Here is a 21,009-nt window from a genome sequence, read left to right as displayed (position 1 = left end):
CAATTGTAAAAGTAACTAAGTTAGATTACTAGTTACTTTTTTAGTTACTTTCACCAGCTGCCGACAACAACCCACATCAACATGACAATGATACCTGTTTTGCCAGAACTCACTTTATAGTCACCCTTTCTTGACTTCAGTGAAAATAAATACTTGTTTTATAAAAAGTAATATAAAGACCTCTTTCTTGACCTCATATTTAACTGTTGACAGCACTGTAACAGTAAAACTTGCAATTTCAAACCTACATTATTTATAAATGTAACTATTAAATTCTAATATTTTTCTAACATTTAAATTCTCTCTAAACATTTTACTTGTCGAAATTATTATTATTTTAAGCAATATTAGTAGTTGTAGTAAAAAACGGCTTCAAAACTGGATCTTTAATCTAGGGTGTTGTGGGGGAGGGGGGCACATCCTTGCCCCACGCCCCCATTCCATCTGGATTCGCCCCTGCTTTGGCGTTTGAGCACAAAGAATGGATAACATTTATTTATGCAGAAAACAGGACCAGATTTACAGGTAAGAAAGTTTTATTGCGTTTTCACATCATGTGGTCCTCAGAAAGAGAGTTTAGGTGCATTTGAGTGGAAAATAGTGTTAGTTGTTGACGAGACGATACGGAGCGGCTCAGCTCAGAATTCTAAATAAAGGAGGAAAAAAAAGTATAAAAATGTCTTTGTAAAGCTCAGTGCAGGTGTGCTGATCACCGCGCTTTAAGAGGTGACGACGAGTCGAGCAGCTGCAAAAAACGCGGATGAAAAGCTCACAGCTCGCTTAAAGTGGGCAGTTCAGTCGAACCCCGACCTCCTGCCCACGGACCAAGTTTAATGCTGCTATCGACCCACAATGAAAAATAATAGTAACGCACAGTGACATGGAGAAGTAACTTTAATCTGATTACTGATTTGGTTAGATTAACGCGTTAGATTACTCGTTACTAAAAAAAAGTGGTCAGATTAGAGCCGGCAAGTATGAAAGAGGTATGAATCAGATTGAGTATATTTTAACTGAAGTCATTTTCTTGCAGCAGATCAGGATGGCAGAAATCGAGCAGACATCACTGAGATCAGACCAAATGTCAGATAAGTCATCACCTGTCCTGCCAGATGACCTCAGCCTGGATGAACACAGCAACTACCAGCTGGTGGCGCGAGAAAGCAAGGTACTGTCGATGTGGAGCTGTTATCAGTCCAAAGCAAGGAGAGATTGAATTTTATTGCTGAAACAAAAAATCTGAAAGTTCTGATTTTGCAGTTGGCCTCACTGTGAATATTATCTTTACAGTGTTGAAATGAGCTATAAAGAGTGTCAAAAATGTTGACAAAAAAAAAAAAAATAGAACATTTTCCTGAAGCTTAATCTTGATATTGACCACATAGACAGAAGACAACAGTTAAGCAAAATTTAGAAAACATTTTGAAGAATGCTCTTGTACTGACTGGGCTACAGTACCTCAAACTTCAAATCAACATTTACAGGAAGGCGGCTCAAATTTTCCATATACTGTACGTTAGGACTGATGTCAATGAAGGTACCATTTGAAAATATGTACTATGTGACAGAGAGACCAATTCATGAATGGATAATGCACATTTGTCCATTTTGATGTCCATGTTGAAGGTCGATTATTTGTTTCTGTTTGTTGCAATTTAGGTCATGATTTTGGTTCTAGTGTATAATTTCGAATTAAAAATTATGGAAGATACAATGTTAAATCTCATGTCCATATCTTCAAACACGATGGTTCAGCTCATAATAACAAAACAACGTTCATTACATTTTGAAATTTATTGCTCAAACAAACAAGACAGTTATAATACAAACATCTAAAAGACGTTTTGTGTGGTGGCTGAAATACTTCAAATTATCACAATATTTTCTTATCAATATATGCTTCAGATCATCCCATCTAGGCTTCTTGGTTACTGAGATATATTTTGTAAAGGTGTTTTTCAGACTATGGTTTTCCTTGACTTGGACCTGTGAGTGAATTACTCATCACCTTTAGATATCCAAGTAATATTTCACCATGTTTGAGGGAAATCTGTTGAGCTGATTTGAGTTATCTTGTCTACACACACACACACCAGTGAAAAGCAATACCCTACTATCATTGCTTCATCGACGCTCAGAGTAAAAAAACACCTGCATCAGTTCAACAGGTAGTGGTGTGATGGGGCCAGCAGGTGTCACTGTGCAGCCTGAAGTCAGTAAATCTCACTCCCCTATGCCACAAAGACGCTCTCCGCAACAGACGCTAGAGCCCATGTGTTTTAGCCTCGTGGTCAGCGCATCGCCTCCCATGCCGGAGGTTGTGAGTTTGCGCCCTTAGAGGGGGAACACAATGCAGAGGTCAAAGTTGCATTTTAAAACAAAAAAGCTTTTCAAATTGAGAATGCACTTGCAAACACAGAGAACACGAATAAATAAATGAACTCAGCTCTGATGACCAGATAAAGATACAAAAGTGTGTCCATCCATGTCAGACGGCCCCCGAGCAGAAACCTCTTATTGTGTTGTTAGTACTTCTGCAGTGTGTCTGTGTTTTGGGGTGTGTTGTGTGAGTTTTTTGCAGATGCATTATCAAAATAAACGGTTACGTGTGCTGTCTGTGTTCTTTGTGTTTGCATGGGGGGGGTTCAGACTGTAAGATGTTTTTGAATGAAACGGGCTGTTGAATCGATGCAGGTGGTTTTTTTGTTTGTTTGTATTTGCTCATGTTGTCTTAATTTGGAAGTGTTCTGTTCTGTATTGGGGCAGCACGGTGGCTTAGTGGTTAGCACTGTTGCCTCACAGCAAGAAGGTCATGGGATCAGTTCCCACCTGTAGCCTTTCTGTGTGGAGTTTGAGTATTCTCCCTGTGTTTGAGTGGGTTTCCTCCGGGTGCTCTGGTTTCCTCCCACATCTAAAGACTTGTAGGTTAGGCGAACTGAAAACTTTACATTGTCCGTAGGTGCGGGTGTGAATGTGTTTGTTTGTCTGTATGTGGTCCTGTGACAGACTGGTGTCCTGTCCAGGGTGTACCTCGCCTCACGCCCTGTGACTGCTGGGATAGGTTCCAGCCCCCTATGACCCTTAACTGGAATAAGCATTTGAAAGTGAGTTAGTGTTCTGTATTGGCATTTGTACTTTTGATCTCTGGAGTGGAAAAATAATATAATCACATTCAGAAGTACAATATAGTGCAACTATACCTCACACATACTGTTTTACTATTTAATGCAAGTCAACCCAACAATATAAATCAACTGTAAAACCCTGCAGAGAACACAGCAGTATTCTGTACTCCACAGAATTATTAATGCACACAGTATAGCAATACCATGTTCCACCTGCTTAGCGCAGTACTGATTCTTAATAGTAATTTCAGCAGCATAAAACAAATGACCTTTTTTTAAAATCAGTATTATGCTGTTGGATCTCTCTTTAATTATAGCCGACAATACAAAGGCCCTTATCTCTTTACCTCTTTGCTAGCTTGTCTTTGAGAATCCCCAGTTTCTACCCACTACACACCTTCTCATGAATAAATCTTTGCAACAGACTCTCCCCAGTTGCTATCCCGTTGGCTCTCAAGCGTCTTTCCCATGTACCTGCTCTTTTGGCTTTATCTTTTTTGGCCTCTCCACCCTCACTACAACCCCTCTGGTAATTGCACACCTTCCGCTATCCCCTCTGCCTCCAGTTCTTATCGTTTGCCCTTCCTCCATCTTCTCCTGTAACGGGGTAATGCTCCCTGGTTCTGTATATAAGCAGATAAGCCTGCAAACATCAGGCATGGCCGTAAACACTATAGCTCATTAGAGATGGTGGAAGAAAAAGAGGGACAGAAAAGGTGAGGAAGGATGGGGATTCTGTTCCTTGGCCATTGTTTGGTAAAAAATGAGTGTCAAGCCCCTTTGAGATTCATGTGGGGGAGCAGGTGGTTGGATGTCTGAAAGGGAGCCATTCAAGAGCCTGAACTGAATTACTGACGGTTACATTAATGAAGTCACAAAACACACACACACACACACACACACACACACACACACACACACACACACACACACACACACACATGCATGTGTGCATGAATAAGCACGAAATATTGCGCAGGCCCTATATTGCAGCTAAATTTCTTCATGCCATGTACGCTGATGTCAGCTTCCACCTGGAGCAACTGTCACACATCTGTAATTATAACAACTTGTGTTTCCAGAATAAAAATATAACAGCAATCAAATATCTGTCATTTTTAGCACTGTAGCAACGCATTATTTGTACCACTGCATTGTTCAATGTGGTCTCTATACGGCCAACGTCGGGGCCGTGTGTGCATTCTCGCCATCACATCAGACTTGTTTCCAGTGGATGTGTGGGCCCTTGTCAGCAATCCTGTTGCTGATTTTCAGAGACAGGATGTAAAGGCACATTCAGGGATTGAAGGGTGTCCAGTTTGGTGACCTCAGAATTACAGCTCTTCTTTTTGCAGATGATGTGTTTCTGTTGGCTTCATCAGACTGTGACCTCAAATGTGCACTGGGTGGGTTTGAGATTGAGTGTGAAGTGACTGGGATGAGGTTCAGCACCTCCAAATCTGAGAATATGGTCCTGTCAGTAAAGGGTGGGTTGTCCCCTCTGAGACAGGAGAGAGTTATTGCTCCATGTGGAGGAGTTCCGGTATCTTGGGGTCTTGTTTATACATTGGGATAAGTTGGAGTGTGAGTTTAAAACACAGACTGGGGCTGCATCTGAAGTCCCGCAGACACGGTACCAGACCAGTGTGGTGAAGAAAGTACTGAGCCAGAAGGTGAAGCTTTCAATTTACCCTCATATCTGCACCTATGGTTACAAGTTTTGGGTATTAACCGATTCCTCTGGTCTTACATTCAGGGACAAGCGGAGAATTGCAGTTCTCACATGATTACACTGGATTATTGATTTATTGCTTAAGGTGTCTGTTCTCTTTGTGCTTGTGCCATCCACCAGGAATGGGACCGCAGGGACTCCTGCAACTCGGAGGAGGATGGAGGTGGTGGAAGTCATCAAGGAAGATACCAGAGTCACACCATGGTTCACAGTCAGATGCAGGAGGTGGGGCCAAACCACAGATCCACAAGCGTAGGCATTGAGGTGGAGATCGCACTGCAGGAAATGGAAATGCGAACAAACCAAATGCATTTATGTTCACCTCACTGCAGTCCTGGTGAGTAATTTCAGACAATATTAACTCTACTATAAGGCTGAAAGAAATTATATATACACAATAGATTATTGGGCATCTGACTAGGATGCATCCTATACTAGGGGAGCTATGACCTCCCCCAGGACTAAACCAAACCAACTTTTTTAGGTTCCTTAGATGACCCCAAAACACAATCAAGATGTTCCCAAAAATAAAAACTGGCCTCAAGCCAGTTATCCAAGATGGCCACCAAAATGGGGTTGTTCACTAAAACACCTTTAAACAACATATAAACAACTTAAATATCACAGAGATTCAATGGGAAGACCATTGCAGGTCGCAGCAAACTCATTTGTGCCTAAACTAAATTCATTCATGGGTTTAAGATTCAAAATGGCGTCCAAAATGGCCACCAATTCAATTTAATTAGCTTATAATACGTCAAATCACAGCAAAAGCAGTCTCAAGGCGCCTCACATGAAACAATTCAACATAAAATTTAAATAAATAATTAAAAATGAATTTAAAAAAAATCAAATATATAATTTAAAAAAACAGAAGTAAAAGAATAAAACAGATAAAAAAAACTTGTATTCATAAGAAAGAGAATAAAAATAGGTTTTCAGTCTTGACTTAAAAATGTCCATGGACTCTGACTGCCTCACGGTCGCAGGAAGACTGTTCCACAGGGTGGGTGCACAATAACGCCAATAGACCCTTATCATTAAAATACAAAATAGGAAGTTGTTTATGTTTAAAGGTGTTTTAGTGAAAAAAATCCTATTTTGGCAGCCATCTTGGATAACTGGCTTGAGGCCAGTTTTTATTTTTGGGAACATCCTGATTGTGTTTTGGGGTCATCTAAAGAACCTAAAAAAGTTGGTTTGGTTTAGTCCTGGGGGTGGGTGCAAAGGTAATGGTCGTAGCTCCCCTGGTACTAGCTGCCTTCCACTGGACATTTTTTGGGGTTGGGGGGGTGTATGTCCACATGAAAGAAGGCCCCTGTTGTAAGAACGTGTTGGCAGGTAAGTCCCATGAGTAGCTGGAGAATATGGCGGGGAATAGGAACCTCTAGGCTTCCACACAACTTTACTTAGCCTCGTGGCTGGATGGACGGTCAAGACAAAAAAGCAGTTTTCTTTTAAATCCTCCTTTAAATACATCCTGGGCTTGATGTTACTGTTGCTTCATTCTTTTGATCTCAATAAAAAAAATGAGATTGAGAGTTTGTTATTCAAGGGCTTTTGCTTGACACTCATGTACACAGCGCATTCATTCACAACAGAATTTGAAAGAATGTTCTCCTTCCTTAAGGTGGTGCTTGTAGCAGCAGCAACAAAGACGCCAACACAAAAGGAGAAGGAGGAGCCAGCGGCATATCAACTCCCTTCTGTTTGCCGGCAGAGTTCTTCCAAAGTCAGCCAGCAGCCATCCCAACACCTCCCTGCAGTAGAAGGCTGCGGCTGTCGAGAGGTCTAAGGCTGACCTCTCCTGCCTCCTGGGCCTCCTTCCGCTCCCAAGGAGCCCATAGCAAGATGCTCTGTGCACAGGTCAGTAAGGGGCTGTAAAATATTAAAATATGGCAGATGACATTCAAAATGTTTCCTGTTTCCCAGTCTGTTTTTTTTTTTCTTTGCTTCATGTGAAAGCAGACTGACTTTCCCTACATTGTCCCAAAGCAGTAAGTGGTAGTTTATTCACTACCCAGACCAACTGCATCCACATAGGAAAAACACATTCTATAAGAAACACTAAAATTGGTACAATCAAATGTACAATATCATATATTGTTGCACATTTCCTTCTTTCAGTTAATTTACAAAGTTTATTTAAATGTTTTTAAGTAATTGTTCCTTTTATTTCGCATATTTTATTCAACATTCATTTCATAATAAACCAGTGGTTTCATTTTTCCCCTTGGTGTGCACAGTATCCATCCCACAGTGACTCATCCGTTGCAACTGGCAGCTCCGAGGGCAGTCTACAGACCACCGTGGAAGAAGGACTGAGTTTCAGTGTCTCTCCACCAAAAAATGCGGACTTGCCTTTGCCAATGGCTCCCCTGAAAGTACGGTCTCCACTTCCACTGTGTGGCCACATGAAACTCTGCTCGCCAGTCCAGACCGTTAGACCGAGATCAAAGCTTTCATCAGCTTTGACCCTACAGGCCACTAGGGGCCACCAGCGGAGCCAGAGCAGTGGGCGAGGTAGCACCAGCCCGGGCTACACCCGTGATGACTCAATTGACCCTTCAGATGAGGACCTGGGTATCGGAATAGGATCGTCTATTGGTGGCTGTGGCTCCAGCCAAGCGGGAAACAGTGAACACTTATCAGAGACACTGAGCAGCTTGTCACTGACATCACTGCTGCCACCCAGTTCCTTGATGTATCCCGGAGGAGCGGTGAAGAAGTGCAACAGTACAGGCAGCATGGACCAAGGAGGGGTGTTGCTATCATCCCGGGGTAGAGATGGCCGCAGGGAGATTCTGGGTCTGGAGATTATGGACAACCAAGGCTTCTTGGCTAACCCATGGGGAGGGGTATTATCTGGAAGAAGGCGAGGAGACGATGGAGAGGAAATGGGCAATGGAGAGCAAGGGTTCAAAGGAAAGAGCTCAAGCCAAACAACAATAGGGCCTTGTTGTGAGAACAGATGAAACTTGTTCACTCATCCTTTGTTGCTACATTCCTTGGATCTAAACCCTTTGCCGTCCCTCTCACTCTCTCTGCTCCCCTCAGAGAGAGAGAGGCTTAATGACACATGATGTCATGTATTCCAGAATCAAACCCTCATGCTGCCCTCTCCAGCCGTTTCTATACATTTGTGACATGCCCCATGTCATATTTTGTGCTAATTAGGGGAGTGATTTAGTTTGTAGTCTGCTGGCGAAGAGGTTACCTGTAGAATTTGGGGTCTGAGGGCTGACAGTGGGCCCATAGTTCCTCTGAGGGGCTGTGCTCCTCCTCCAGGAGTCCAGTGAAGGTTCTGTTAACATCGGAAGACCAGGAGGTGCGTTCATAGCAGGGAGTCAGTAGGCCAGAAGAGTCTTGTAGTTTTGTTATTTCCACGTCAGCGGTTGAAAATGCAAAAATAGAAGTACCCAAACTGAAATAGCTTTCCATGCCAACAGAGACTGTTCAGATTCTGTTTTGTCTCAGAGGCAGAGACGAAAGTATGTGGGAGGAGGTTCAGGAATGATGGAATATAGCAAGGCAGAAATAAGGCTGAGAAGGAATAAACCAGGTCATTTGTTTGGCTGAGAAATGAGATCTAATGTCCATCTGTTCTGGCAGACGGAACCGACAACAGGTCCTACACACCAGACCTTCTGCTAAGATCAGAGCAAAGTGTAAGGCGGACGAGTGTTCAAGATTGTGTGTTTGTATTTCCATGGAAGAGCGTTGCCTTCGGGTACTGGAGGCATGAATTAAATCACCTGTATCACTTCTGTAGTTTAGAAGAGAAGTGAGACCAGTATTAGCTGATCAAAGGTTTGCCGCCCACAGTGGAAAATGACACAAAATCGACAGATTGCAGAAGTGAAAACTTGCATGAAGCGATTTGTGGAATTGGATATTTTTCTTTCTGTCTCCAGTGTCTGTCACTCACTCAAACATGAAGGAATAAGTGAGAGGTGAGAGCTGCAAACTAAATGAACAATAACGCGGGCAAGGGGCAATAGTGTGTGCACCAAAAAATATAAAAAAAAGTCAAGAGATGCAAAACAAAGTGACTTCAAGCACACTCTTTTAAATAAACAGTACCTGGACAGTTCCGAGGGCCTCGACTGCATGATGGAATTGCATTTATCCAAGATTTTTATCTATATACGGAATTGTATCAAGATGTCAATGTCGGGTGATTTCCATGTGATTTCTATTCCACTATTTTTGTAGAAACGAGAATAGGCACGTGAAGGTGTTGTTCTACTATCATTTAACCCAAAATGATCTGATTTGTTGTCTAGGACTTTTTTGTCTGCCAGTGGCTTCCAGTTTTATAATATTTTTTAAAAAAAAAACAAGTGGCCAGAACAATTAAGCAAAAAAATTTCCACAAACTTTGGGCGCTCATGTGATTGTTCCCTCTAGCACATTTCTCTTTGGGAACACTGGCTCCACTCAGAATTTTTTTTGGTTTGTTTTTTTGGGATATAGGATTCCGAGGAGTTGAACATTCCGCCTGCACACTGGTGACTTTCTTTTGGTATCCTACGCAAAAAAAAAAAAAACAAAAAAAAAAAAACATGAACAGTGTACACCATCTCTTGGAAAGCTTTAATTTGAGAGTTGCAACGCAACGTATCGATTACAGACACATTTGTGTTCCTTAGGCATGCTTTTTGTTATTTTTGTTTTGGGGATTGCAAGACAGTTTGCTTATTACTGAACCTTGATGCACATATCTCGTAGCAACCTTTACACCCTCTATCGTTTGACATCACTGAGATGTCACGATCAAAGAACAAAACTTTGCATATTTTATTGCAAGTCTATTTTGGCATCTGCCAGTTACTTCCATCCAAATAGGAAATGTCAGTGTTTAAAACTGGTTTCTAGAGGTAGACTGTTGTAGCGCTTCGTGTTTTGCTCATTAGTTTCCCTTTTGTTGCTCAAAAAAGAATGAGGCAATGCAAGAAAATCAAACGGTTTGACTTTTTTTTTTAATCATGTAAAATCACGCTGGCTCATCACGTGGCTTTGAGGAGGGGGAGATAGCTCCGACGGTTGTGTGCGTGCGCGTGTGCTACGTTGGGTTCAAGAGATTGCTTTTGCCTGAAATGTCTCGTTTGTCAGCGAGGATATCTGAGATTTAACGGCTGACGGCGGGGGGGAAATACAGTGCAACCAAGGGCTGTTTTAGCTTGAGTGATACATCTTTCTTTGTGAGAGAATTTCCTTGTGTCTTTCAATCATGGCATCAAAGGTTAAAGCCTGACTACACAGCAATAAATGTTCCATGTGTATGCCCTGAGTAAATGATGTCAATGTGATTTTTATCTCCCCGTTTGCTACGTTTGTGTGTCTACTTGTCTGAACCAATCAGATAGCTCCTCTGCCCACTGAGATGGGCTGCAACCGGACAGCACAAACTAACTGATCTCAGGTCGGGGGTTTAAAAAAAATACATAAATAAAAAAAAATTAACAATAGCTGTAAAGGTGAGTTCAGACCAAACGCAAAGCAAATTTATGCATATTTGTCCACTAGATGGTTTTGCAGATTGTGTTTATTCTCTACGTTCGAGCAGCACAGACTGACTGCATGCACCAACTCTCTGGAGTGTGCTTTTTTATGCAAGTGATGCACCTCTGACTCAGCCACAGCTGCATTTATTTCTGATGTGTTCTTCCAGAAATCCCCCCCCACCCCCCGAGTTCTTCCTTTTTGGAAAAGGTGGTTTTTTTTTTTCAAACACAGTCTGAAATATTTTCAGCTTCACATCGCTGAGCTCAAAAACAGCATTCACACGAGTCTCCCTCTTCTTTCCGCTGACTGCACGTGCAGTCGCACTGCTTGTAAAATTTGCTTTCTGTTTAGTCTGCGCGCATCTTGAGTGTAGAATTTACATTTAACTTTGTATTTTGCTCTGCATGTGTTGCACTGCTGCTAGTGACCATGTGATTAGAATGCTTTCATAAAACTGTACAAACGTGAAGGCAACGCCCCAGTGTTTCTTGACTGCTGCTGTGAAATCACTAAGAATAATCAGTGTATGACACGGCTAACATATTTTCTCTTTTTAACATTTTTCAGAAGTGGATTATTGTATTTGTTATGTATGTATGTATGTATGTATCTCAAACTTCATTTTCATACCTGATTTGCGGTGGTATGTAAAATGTTTGAGATCCATTCAGCCTTTGCACATTTATTTTTTTTGTAATGGCATCAAGGAGAATTCAGATGTCTCTATATTAAAATTTGAGAGGTTGTGCCCTATCACAGTTGGAAACAAGTTCACTCTCCACTTAAAAAATACTTTATTTTTCAGAGTATTAGTTGCAAAACATATCTAAGTCGCACTGGTTTATAAGTTGCATTTATTTTTCAAAAGTGATGCCACTGCTTCATGCAACAAAAAGGAAAATGAATTTAATTAACACATTATTTATAATGCAAACACTATGTTAGCAAGCAGAAACTAATGAGCTAATTAATGTAATTGTACAAGGCACTGGTCAGGAGTAAAATCCTTCTTACGGACACTGAACTAGCAATCAGAGGTGAGGTAGGTAAATCCATGACAGAAAAGTGAGAGTGAGACACTTCTGAGATATAACGCAAAATGTACACCAAATGGGCTTCTCAATATTAAATTCAAAAATCCACAATCCGGATCAGACTTTGTCAGTCGATAAAGGATACCATCCTACATAATGCTCTCAACTACGAAAGAAATTTGATCTTTTTTTTTTTTTTTTACAGAATTTTTGAAAATTTGATCAGTGTTAAAGATAGGGATTTTTCCCATCTTTTTCCTGGCTTTGACCTTGAAAATTGAATAGTTTCCTGTCCATCAGGAATCATCAGTAAAAATGGCATAACGATATATGAAAAATTGTGGGCTCCAGGCTGTTCACAAACAAACAAACAAACAGGTGAAAACACAACCTCCTCCAACTTTGTTGGCGGAGGTATGAAAAAATTAAATGGGTAAAAGCTGCAGGGTTCTCAAACTTTTGCATGGCACTGTAGAGCAACAGTTAAAAAGGCACACACTTTAAAACTGCAAAGAAAAAGAGAGACTATACAGGGACACAGAAATTCAGCAGTGTCCAGTGTTGACGAAGACTACAGCAAGATGCTTTGATGAAAGGCTCCAGTAGACTATCTATAATTATAGTTTAGATATCTATAAATGTGTTTTGACTGGTCATAATTATAATGTGGCTTCGCAGAATAATAATTTATCTGTAATTACAATCTCACAAGAGGGACCATGTAAGATATTTGAAAATGTATTTTGACTGTCTGCAGTCTTGCGACTCAGAATTTGAAAATACAAATTTTGATTTGTGCAAATCAATTGCAATTAAATATTTCATAAATGAGAAGCGTGACCAGCTGTCACAAATGAATAATGACATGTTAAAGCTAAGAGAGGCCGTGATGTTGCAGGAGTCTTCTTCACACAGCTTGTCACTGGCAGCCTGGCTCAGCGGAGACGCCAGTGCGAAATCGCATTCTGTGTGCATGCTGAAACACGAGGTGTTGTTTACCTCACACCCCCAACTGGAGAACCCTGCACCTCATCTACGCTCTCAAAACCAGCTCTCCCTGCAGGCCTCTGTCCTTCAAATGTCACTGCAGGTGGGTGGTGGTGTGCGGTAAGGGGTAAGTGTGCATGTGTTTCTTTGACTGTCTTGGCACCAGAGGATGTGTGCAACTGTTTCAGTTATCTACAAGGTCTTTTAAGAAAATGTCATGTCATCTGTTTTTTTGGGGGTTTTTTTTGTGAGGGTCAATTCTGCTTTACATTCAGCACTGCTGTGTTAAACAGACCACCCTTTGAAAAAGCTAATATACTGTAGGTCATAACAAAAAAAACAATGTTAAAGTTTGTGTCACATGATAAAATTAAGGTGGGGCTTGATGGAGCTGGACACAAATTTTCATTTGCTTCCTGCAGTAATTATGATTATTAAATAATTCCTAATTGAAATTGTTGGGAAAATATAGAAACTATTTGGTGTATTCTTGAAATAACTTTTTTCCACAGATCTATTTATAGTATGTTGCATTTTTCATATAATCCTTAGAGTGGGTTTGAACTTTATCTGTATACTGTCAACAATGGGTGCCTCTTTATATTTTTCCCCAAAATTATATGTATTACAGTGTCCTTTTCAGACAGAAAACTACACTGCGGTAGCATTTATTTTTAAAAATCTATATTAAAAAAAATATGTGATACATTTCATTGGATATTTCCTTTTGTCACTATTAAAATGTGTATTTGTGCTCACATCACAAGCTGCTATGTTCACTTCACATACTTGCTATGCTCACCCACATAGTTGTTATACATAGTCACATTACTCTGGCCCAGGTACAGAATATTACAAGAATGGCACATTAGCCTATTAAACATGTTATAATTAGTTGAGAAAATGGTCATTAATGTGGCAAATGTGCATAAATATTGCAGAATCGAAAATACAGACTGGGCCGACACTTCACTAGGTGTGTCCAACAAGTAGGCCACACATGGCCTTGCATGACATACATCACAGAAGACTAAAACCACTGATGGCCACAGCTAACCAAAATGTTACCTCTGATAACCATTAATCCGATAACTGAAAAGTTAGCTTTTATGACACTAAACCAATAAACTGCTAAAACATTTATCTTTATTACAGATAACCGATAACTTTTAGTAGTGTTTCAGACACGGTCACATCAGATTACACTGTCGGCTTCTGATAAACCAGTTTCACTTTTCGCTGCTGGGTAAATTCAAGGATCACAAACACATAAGAATGCATGAATAATGAATGAATTAAAAAAAATAAAACCCCAAACACTGTCATCATCTTTCAAAAGCAGTAAAACACATTATCATATACCTATAAATGATACGCCAATATGATTGGATAAAACACTAAAGAATAAATAGCAATACACCCTTTTCGCGGATAGGTAATATTTTTCATACCACCCAAGTAATCAGCCAATCCGGACAGTGGAGCAGCGCCACGACGAAGAGGCGCAGACAGAGGAACTGTGAAATACTGATGAGTCACTATTAATAATTTCTTATGTGTCCAACCTCGTATGTTGATCATTAAAATTAAATTTGTTAGTTCTAAAAGCCATCATAATTATTTATAGGAAAACATTCTATTTTTTTTCTACTAAGGTTTGAACTTTGAGAGTTTACACAGGAGAGAAAAGTGAGAAAATGTTAATGCCTGTTTGAGAAAAGTGTATAAAGTGTGTAGTGAGGGGTTTTACAGCCTTAAAACATCTATAATAATTGTAAAAAAATAACGCTGACTGCTTCACGAATTTCGCCTATCGCGGGTTATTTTTAGAACGTAACTCCCGCGATAAACAAGGGACCACTGTATATGATAAAATCGTCATCAAATTGTTCACCAATGAATATGGCTTTTTACACCCTTCAGAAAACCATACAACATTTATCATTTATAGGTATATGATAAAATCGTTATCAAGTTGTTTTACCTTCGGCCTCAGGGTGTATGGTTTTCTGAAGGGTGTAAAAAGCCATATTCATTGGTGAACAACTGATAGTATTAGAAGTCACAGTTTATCTCAGTATTAGATACACCGTCATTTAGTAACTAAAAAGCTGCTGCTTTTTTCACACGCTTTCAACCCTGTGGCTTAAACAACCAAAATACATCCATTAATGTATTAACTGGCAGAGTAAAATACACGTAGTAAATATAAAAATACAAAGAAATAAAATAATGTTAAAATTATTCTGTTGTGTTTGTGTGTCGAACGGACGACTCACTGTAACATTCAAAGTGAACCTGAACTACACTACCCACAATGCCCCCTGTGTTGACCGGCCAATCATGTTTTGCACTTAATGATGACATCATCAACAAGCAACAGGGAACCAGTCTGCTACAAACACACAACAGATGGACTAAAATGTTTGATTTTAGGGTTTACAAATGTTTTTGACCGTTAAACTTTGCTCACTTTACCAGCAAAAAAAAATGTTATCAGACTGAAAGTTATCAGAACTACATTTATCAAAAGATAATTGGTCCGATGATAGTTTTAAAACTTATCTGAAAAGCTAATCCGCTAGCAAAAACAGCTTCGATAATTATCCGTTATTGGATTAGCTGAACTGTGCCCACCACTGACTAAAACACATGGTGTTTAGGCACATAGCGTGCGTATAGCGGAGGCGCTTCTGCGTGCAGTAATGGAAATGTGGGATTTTTAGGATGTTTAACATCAAAGTGCGATTGTACATAATAAGTAGAATTAATAATTTATCCAAGATGCCTTTAAACTGCTTCAAGAGTACATGTTCTGAAACATAAACCCTAAAGTTCACATAAAACTGTCACCAGTGGCTGCATCTTTATGGGTATGATCTCTGAGAAGCAGAACAGTAGATATATATTTTTGCAGAGGCGAGAGGAAATCAAAGCATGTTAAAGCTCACTGACATGCAAAATTGGAAACAAAAACCAAATTAGTCGGGGGGAGGCAGGTTGCGTTCAGTGGCAAGATGAATTTAATTAGCAAAGGAAGAAGGCGGACTTCTTTTCAAAGATGAAATGTTGCCTCGTCTGCCTGTCTGCAAAAGATGCCAGGTCAAAACGGCAGATAGAAATTAAAGAGAAATGCTGCGCTGTCAAAGGAACGCCTACCCCCCAAAGCTGCGTCAGAAAAATGTCCAAACACGTGTGTCTCATTACTGCATTTAGCTTGCAGAACAGGAACGAAGGAGTGAGAAACATCTGACAACATTTTATATATATTTTATATATATATATATATATATATATATATATATATATATATATAGTTGTGCTACATTTGTCGCAGTGAAGCCAGTAGCATCGTGACGTGAGCATTGTTGTCAGCACGAACAGACCGCGGCAGCGACTCAAGCCGCTTCCACTTCGAACTCGGAAAAACCTCATCTGAGCACTCACTGTGCAATATTCTGCCAAGATATGAGTGCATTTGTTCCATTTTGTACAGCTGCAATTCAGTTAAATTAATTCATAAAACGGTTGTTTGGGTTTTTTGTAAACATTGTTATAGAGAAAATAAAGATGAAGACAGAGGACACTGCATCTGCACCACTTGTGGTACTTTGCAACAAAAAAAACACGAAATAGCTAATATTTAAAGACTGAAAAATAAATAGAAATGAATGCAACATGTAATGAATATTTACATTTAAAAATACAATAAACGCTAATTTGGTCACATGCGTAATAAATGATTTTGCACAATAGCGATGTCTCTACCAAGGAAGTAATATTTTTCAGTGCTGTATGCAAAAACTATTGAACCAATTTGCTTCAAATGTGCTGGAATAGTGGGGTTTGGACCATGGAGGAAACCATTAGCTTTTGGAGTGGATACAATTAAGGGGTGGATCCAACTTTTTTTTTTAATCTGTAATCTGTAATCATCTGTTGCAGCCAGATGATGCATGGAAGTTCCCTTGACTTTGTCCAGAAAGTGGGGTCCAAAAACTCTTAGGTACCTGTGTGCTGGATCGTGTACAGAGAAACACTTCAGACATCACCACACATCTCTGTGCAGCAACCTCACGACAATTCCCACATATCTCTCGATTTCAAAGGCGGCATACAGATAAACTTCTGATGGCTTAGTCCAGGAAGACATTAAAAGCCTGGATCTTAGTCCTGGAAAATGTGTTTTTGGACTATATGTTGAGGATCTTGGCCTTTGACTGATCTGCTTCAATATCTAACTGTTTGGAGACACTCATATGAGGACTTTTTCTACTACGTTTGGTGAAAGTCTGCTCACCAATTTCTGAGTTATTTTGTACCGATATATGTATTGTTATATCCTGTAAAGCATGAGGTCTGTTGGTGCCGGAGCTTATTCTGTATAGCATGACGCAAATAAGGGTCTGCAACGACAACTCTTCCTGGATGGGTCGCCAGCCTTATAAAAGGACACTTTCCCATCAAACTGGTCACATTTACAGGTGGTTGGACTGAGATGCTGCAGATGAAGTCAATCAATCAATCAATTTTTTTTTATATAGCTCCAAATCACAACAAACAGTTGCCCCAAGGTGCTTTATATTGTAAGGCAAGGCCATACAATAATTATGTAAAACCCCAACGGTCAAAACGACCCCCTGTGAGCAAGCACTTGGCTACAGTGGGAAGGAAAAACTCCCTTTTAACAGGAAGAAACCTCCAGCAGAACCAGGCTCAGGGAGGGGCAGTCTTCTGCTGGGACTGGTTGGGGCTGAGGGAGAGAACCAGGAAAAAGATATGCTGTGGAGGGGAGCAGAGATCGATCACTAGTGATTAAATGCAGAGTGGTGCATACAGAGCAAAAAGAGAAAGAAACAGTGCATCATGGGAACCCCCCAGCAGTCTACGTCTATAGCAGCATAACTAAGGGATGGTTCAGGGTCACCTGATCCAGCCCTAACTATAAGCTTTAGCAAAAAGGAAAGTTTTAAGCCTAATCTTAAAAGTAGAGAGGGTGTCTGTCTCCCTGATCTGAATTGGGAGCTGGTTCCACAGGAGAGGAGCCTGAAAGCTGAAGGCTCTGCCTCCCATTCTACTCTTACAAACCCTAGGAACTACAAGTAAGCCTGCAGTCTGAGAGCGAAGCGCTCTATTGGGGTGATATGGTACTATGAGGTCCCTAAGATAAGATGGGACCTGATTATTCAAAACCTTATAAGTAAGAAGAAGAATTTTAAATTCTATTCTAGAATTAACAGGAAGCCAATGAAGAGAGGCCATTATGGGTGAGATATGCTCTCTCCTTCTAGTCCCCGTTAGTACTCTAGCTGCAGCATTTTGAATTAACTGAAGGCTTTTTAGGGAACTTTTAGGACAACCTGATAATAATGAATTACAATAGTCCAGCCTAGAGGAAATAAATGCATGAATTAGTTTTTCAGCATCACTCTGAGACAAGACCTTTCTAATTTTAGAGATACTGCGTAAATGCAAAAAAGCAGTCCTACATATTTGTTTAATATGCGCTTTGAATGGCATATCCTGATCAAAAATGACTCCAAGATTTCTCACAGTATTACTAGAGGTCAGGGTAATGCCATCCAGAGTAAGGATCTGGTTAGACACCATGTTTCTAAGATTTGTGGGGCCAAGTACAATAACTTCAGTTTTATCTGAGTTTAAAAGCAGGAAATTAGAGGTCATCCATGTCTTTATGTCTGTAAGACAATCCTGCAGTTTAGCCAATTGGTGTGTGTCCTCTGGCTTCATGGATAGATAAAGCTGGGTATCATCTGCGTAACAATGAAAATTGTTAAAACAATGAAAAAATGAAGTGTGTTGTTCAAGGGCACAGACAGGTAGGTAGTGCAGCAGATAACAGAATATTTACAGAGGAATCCTTCAAATGGTGATACAAGCACCAAATTTGGCAAATGTACACCTTAGATATTATTCTTTTGAAAAAGCAGACGAGCCACTTGAATTTTCAATAGGTGGCCACGTAGGAGTCAGTTGAAGAATTACATAGGGGTCAAAATATAAAAATGCTCCAGTCATATTGAAAATTATACTACATTATTTGTCTGATTGTAAATATTCCAAAAAGGTATAGTTTGGACTATCTATGACTAAATTCTATAGAGTTATGGAGTAAAAACAACAAGAATGGTGACAAGTTCAGTTTCAGTTTGTACAGGGGTCAAAAGTTAGAGTTGCTCCAATTTTGTTCAAAGGTAATGCAAATTATTGGTTGAGTTAATAGAGTTTCAAAAAGGAATAGTTTGTACCATGTGTCATGCTTAGTTATGTTACGGGGTAACATATGTCACATGTCGTAGAATTCAATGGACGTCAACATTATTTGACCTTTAGAGACCAAGGATTCAACACAGTCAAAACTATTCCATTTATTAATCCAAGTAGCTCAATCAACAATTTGCACCATTTTTTTTACTAAAATTGGAGCAACTTTAACTTTTGACCCCTGTATTAACTGAAATGAATCTTTGTCACCATTCTTAAGGTTTTAACACCTTAACTCCATAACATTCAGTCATAGATGGTCCAAACTATACATTTTTGGAATTTTTATGATCAGACAGATAATGTGGTATAGTTTTCAATATGATTGGAGCATTTTCATAGTTTAACCCCTGTGTAATTCTTCAATTGACCTCTACATGGCCACCTATTGAAAATTCAAGTGTCCTGCCGTTTTGTTTTTTTTTTGTTGTTGTTTTTGTTTTTTCAAAAGAGCAATGTCTAAGGAGAATTGGTGCTGGATTTGGTGCTTGTATCACCATGTGAAGTATTGTTTCAGTTATTTACTGCACTAAAGGGGGACCAAGAATTGAACCCCAGTTTATGTATTAGTAGGGTAACTCCTTACCCCTCTGAGCCAGCTGCACTACAGACAGAAGTGATTGCAAAGTTCTTTTCGGTAATAAAACTTCATTCATTCTTGTATGTGCCCTGCCATTTTTAGTAAAATTGTGTTTAACTGATAACTGTCTTATTGTTGTTTTGTAACAAGTAAGTATGTTTTAGCAATTTCCTACATTTTTTTGGAAGTTACACATTGATTTTCTGTTTTCAGTTGTAGTCACATTACTGCCAGAAACTTTCATTGATTTTATTGTTCACTTGAACAACCATCCACCTCTTTTTAACTTCCCCTTCTTCTCAAACTCAGAATTATAAAATAAAATAATTAAAATAGTTTACCTCCATCTGTTTCCCCACACTGACCTAAAAATGTGATAGTATCTGATGTAGCACAGCTTTGTTTGCCTCTCTTCCTGCCAACAAACAGGTGAAGGACAAAACGACCTCCTCGGCGGGTGTATTTATATTTGTGTGAAACCTTTAGCCACCGTACACACTTGAGGTTATCTATAAACATGCAGGTCTCACGGCAGCTTGCTCGTGTCATCTGTCAAAGCTGGCCATCACGGGAGTTGTCCAGGCCTCATGATCGTATCGCGGGCTGCAGGGGAAACCCGATAAAGGCTGTTCATGAAGGTGAAGCTCCAAAAAGAAGAATCGGATGCCATTTAAATAAAATAAAATAAAAAAACAGTTTGTAAGATCAGCCAATAAATAAATAAATTAATGAATAAAATAGTGAAATGGACATTTAAGTGTTCTCATTTTTTTTTTTTTTTTTTTTTTGGTCATCAAAGTGTCTAACCGTTATATGTATTGGTCTAAATCTGGTGGACCAAGGGCCAGATGCAGCCAGCATGACCAACATGTACTTATCACACATTGATATTTCGTGCAAAGCCAAGGTGAGCAAATGAACGCTGTGAATGAATCCCTTAAGTAAGCAGATGTCAAAGAGCCAGCTCTGTAAAATTAAAAAGAGTTCTATCATTATGAGCTCAGTTTGCATATCATTCACTATGTAATTATCTGGTGCACTGAACAAGTTTCTTTGGCAGAGGATCTACAGATGGTGTTTCTGGAATGAGCAGAAGAATACAAGCGACAGCAAGAATTTAATTCCCTACAGTGACTGTTGAAGAAGAGTCCTTAGCAAGAATACACACTTGCACAATTGCTCAGGTTTTAAAGCACCATGTTGGTTTGGATGACAACCACCCGAGCAGAGAACCAGTCCATCCACCATGTACATCATGTGGAAGGGGTTGGAATATCAGTTTTATGTCTTTCTGGAGAAAGTTCAGGCAGAATGCAATGACCTTGCGTGCTTATAGTTCCACTGAATCATTGCTGCTGCTTCTTCTTCTGTTGTGCAACTGCTTAAAACCAGACATCCTGAAGGATTAAAACGTGGTGAATGGGACATAATCATCCATTTCCATCAACAGTGTTATTTTCTTGTTGGTGTTTGCTTGTTTGATGGATTGTAAGCAGGAAAGGCTTAAAGGAAATGAACTGATTTCATTTAAATTTGGTGATACTGAATGTAGAACATTTTTTGGACAGGTACAGATTAAAGGGTTATCTCTTACGGTTGATGTTTTTGTTTTGGTCTTTGATTCTCATCTCTGTGATTGGCAGCACGGTGACTTAGTGGTTAGCACTGGTGCCTCACAGCAAGAAGGTCATGGGATCACTTCCAGCTCTTTCTGTGTGGAGTTTGCTTGTTCTCCCCGTGTCTGTGTGGGTTTCCTCC

General features: G+C 39.8%; 1 pseudogene; it reads left to right on the top strand.

The window, feature by feature from the left end:
• LOC117527690 overlaps nucleotides 1-8,363 on the top strand; it is a 595,993-nt pseudogene extending 587,630 nt beyond the window's left edge.
• The last annotated feature ends 12,646 nt before the right edge of the window (nucleotides 8,364-21,009 follow it).

Source organism: Thalassophryne amazonica, chromosome 16, assembly GCF_902500255.1.
Source record: "Thalassophryne amazonica chromosome 16, fThaAma1.1, whole genome shotgun sequence".
Classification (NCBI taxonomy): Eukaryota; Metazoa; Chordata; class Actinopteri; order Batrachoidiformes; family Batrachoididae; genus Thalassophryne; species Thalassophryne amazonica.
The sequence above is the reverse complement of the archived record's forward strand: the minus strand, read 5'-3'. Positions and strand labels throughout refer to the sequence as shown.